The following is a 3,977-nucleotide window of genomic DNA, read 5'->3' on the forward strand; positions in this document are numbered from 1 at the left end:
AACACCTTCAGATATGTTTCTCTGTGTTGCAAAATAGGTTTTATTCATGCACAGACTGTTATTTTAAAGTGGAACCAAGATTCAGCTTGCATTGCTGGAACCAAGTTTGTTCTGCGCTGAAACGCTGTTTTCTGACATTTCAGGCTCTAACTTCAAAAATCATGCAAAACACTTCTAACACCTTCAGATATGTGTCTCTGTGTTGCAGAATAGGTTTTATTCATGCACAGACTGCTATTTTAATTTTGGACCGAGTTTCAGCTTGCATTGCCTGGACCAAGTTTGTTATGGGCTGAAAAGCCGTTTTCTGACATTTCAGGCTCTAACTTCAAAAATCATGCAAAACACTTCTAACACCTTCAGATATGTTTCTCTGTGTTGCAAAATAGGTTTTATTCATGCACAGACTTCAATTTTAATTTTGGACCGAGTTTCAGCTTGCATTGCCTGAACCAAGTTTGTTATGTGCTGAAAAGCCGTTTTCTGACATTTCAGGCTCTAACTTCAAAAATCATGCAAAACACTTCTAACACCTTCAGATATGTTTCTCTGTGTTGCAAAATAGGTTTTATTCATGCACAGACTTCAATTTTCATTTTGGACCGAGTTTCAGCTTGCATTGCCTGAACCAAGTTTGTTATGTGCTGAAAAGCCGTTTTCTGACATTTCAGGCTCTAACTTCAAAAATCATGCAAAACACTTCTAACACCTTCAGATATGTTTCTCTGTGTTGCAAAATAGGTTTTTTTCATGCACAGACTGATATTTTAAAGTGGGAGAGAGATTCAGCTTGCATTGCCTGAACCAAGTTTGTTATGTGCTGAAAAGCCGTTTTCTGACATTTCAGGCTCTAACTTAAAAAATCATGCAAAACACTTCTAACACCTTAAGACATGTTTCTCTGTGTTGCAAAATAGGTTTTATTCATGCACAGGCTGCAATTTTAATTTTGGACCGAGTTTCAGCCTGCATTGCCAGAACCAAGTTTGTTATGGGCTGAAACGCTGTTTTCTGACATTTCAGGCTCTAACTTCAAAATTCATGCAAAACACTTCTAACACCTTCAGATATGTTTCTCTGTGTTGCAAAATAGGTTTTATTCATGCACAGACTGTTATTTTAAAGTGGGACCAAGATTCAGCTTGCATTGCTGGAACCAAGTTTGTTCTGCGCTGAAACGCTGTTTTCTGACATTTCAGGCTCTAACTTCAAAAATCATGCAAAACACTTCTAACACCTTCAGATATGTGTCTCTGTGTTGCAGAATAGGTTTTATTCATGCACAGACTGCTATTTTAATTTTGGACCGAGTTTCAGCTTGCATTGCCTGGACCAAGTTTGTTATGGGCTGAAAAGCCGTTTTCTGACATTTCAGGCTCTAACTTCAAAAATCATGCAAAACACTTCTAACACCTTCAGATATGTTTCTCTGTGTTGCAAAATAGGTTTTATTCATGCACAGACTGATATTTTAAAGTGGGAGAGAGATTCAGCTTGCATTGCCTGAACCAAGTTTGTTATGTGCTGAAAAGCCGTTTTCTGACATTTCAGGCTCTAACTTAAAAAATCATGCAAAACACTTCTAACACCTTAAGACATGTTTCTCTGTGTTGCAAAATAGGTTTTATTCATGCACAGGCTGCAATTTTAATTTTGGACCGAGTTTCAGCCTGCATTGCCAGAACCAAGTTTGTTATGGGCTGAAACGCTGTTTTCTGACATTTCAGGCTCTAACTTCAAAATTCATGCAAAACACTTCTAACACCTTCAGATATGTTTCTCTGTGTTGCAAAATAGGTTTTATTCATGCACAGACTGATATTTTAAAGTGGGACCAAGATTCAGCTTGCATTGCTGGAACCAAGTTTGTTCTGCGCTGAAACGCTGTTTTCTGACATTTCAGGCTCTAACTTCAAAAATCATGCAAAACACTTCTAACACCTTCAGATATGTTTCTCTGTGTTGCAAAATAGGTTTTATTCATGCACAGACTGATATTTTAAAGTGGGAGAGAGATTCAGCTTGCATTGCCTGAACCAAGTTTGTTATGTGCTGAAAAGCCGTTTTCTGACATTTCAGGCTCTAACTTAAAAAATCATGCAAAACACTTCTAACACCTTAAGACATGTTTCTCTGTGTTGCAAAATAGGTTTTATTCATGCACAGGCTGCAATTTTAATTTTGGACCGAGTTTCAGCCTGCATTGCCAGAACCAAGTTTGTTATGGGCTGAAACGCTGTTTTCTGACATTTCAGGCTCTAACTTCAAAATTCATGCAAAACACTTCTAACACCTTCAGATATGTTTCTCTGTGTTGCAAAATAGGTTTTATTCATGCACAGACTGTTATTTTAAAGTGGGACCAAGATTCAGCTTGCATTGCTGGAACCAAGTTTGTTCTGCGCTGAAACGCTGTTTTCTGACATTTTAGGCTCTAACTTCAAAAATCATGCAAAACACTTCTAACACCTTCAGATATGTGTCTCTGTGTTGCAGAATAGGTTTTATTCATGCACAGACTGCTATTTTAATTTTGGACCGAGTTTCAGCTTGCATTGCCTGGACCAAGTTTGTTATGGGCTGAAAAGCCGTTTTCTGACATTTCAGGCTCTAACTTCAAAAATCATGCAAAACACTTCTAACACCTTCAGATATGTTTCTCTGTGTTGCAAAATAGGTTTTATTCATGCACAGACTTCAATTTTAATTTTGGACCGAGTTTCAGCTTGCATTGCCTGAACCAAGTTTGTTATGTGCTGAAAAGCCGTTTTCTGACATTTCAGGCTCTAACTTCAAAAATCATGCAAAACACTTCTAACACCTTCAGATATGTTTCTCTGTGTTGCAAAATAGGTTTTATTCATGCACAGACTTCAATTTTAATTTTGGACCGAGTTTCAGCTTGCATTGCCTGAACCAAGTTTGTTATGTGCTGAAAAGCCGTTTTCTGACATTTCAGGCTCTAACTTCAAAAATCATGCAAAACACTTCTAACACCTTCAGATATGTTTCTCTGTGTTGCAAAATAGGTTTTATTCATGCACAGACTGATATTTTAAAGTGGGACCAAGATTCAGCTTGCATTGCTGGAACCAAGTTTGTTCTGCGCTGAAACGCTGTTTTCTGACATTTCAGGCTCTAACTTCAAAAATCATGCAAAACACTTCTAACACCTTCAGATATGTTTCTCTGTGTTGCAAAATAGGTTTTATTCATGCACAGACTGATATTTTAAAGTGGGAGAGAGATTCAGCTTGCATTGCCTGAACCAAGTTTGTTATGTGCTGAAAAGCCGTTTTCTGACATTTCAGGCTCTAACTTAAAAAATCATGCAAAACACTTCTAACACCTTAAGACATGTTTCTCTGTGTTGCAAAATAGGTTTTATTCATGCACAGGCTGCAATTTTAATTTTGGACCGAGTTTCAGCCTGCATTGCCAGAACCAAGTTTGTTATGGGCTGAAACGCTGTTTTCTGACATTTCAGGCTCTAACTTCAAAATTCATGCAAAACACTTCTAACACCTTCAGATATGTGTCTCTGTGTTGCAGAATAGGTTTTATTCATGCACAGACTGCTATTTTAATTTTGGACCGAGTTTCAGCTTGCATTGCCTGGACCAAGTTTGTTATGGGCTGAAAAGCCGTTTTCTGACATTTCAGGCTCTAACTTCAAAAATCATGCAAAACACTTCTAACACCTTCAGATATGTTTCTCTGTGTTGCAAAATAGGTTTTATTCATGCACAGACTTCAATTTTCATTTTGGACCGAGTTTCAGCTTGCATTGCCTGAACCAAGTTTGTTATGTGCTGAAAAGCCGTTTTCTGACATTTCAGGCTCTAACTTCAAAAATCATGCAAAACACTTCTAACACCTTCAGATATGTTTCTCTGTGTTGCAAAATAGGTTTTTTTCATGCACAGACTGATATTTTAAAGTGGGAGAGAGATTCAGCTTGCATTGCCTGAACCAAG

This window comes from Garra rufa, unplaced genomic scaffold (genome assembly GCF_049309525.1).
Source record: "Garra rufa unplaced genomic scaffold, GarRuf1.0 hap1_unplaced_002, whole genome shotgun sequence".
Lineage (NCBI taxonomy): Eukaryota > Metazoa > Chordata > Actinopteri > Cypriniformes > Cyprinidae > Garra > Garra rufa.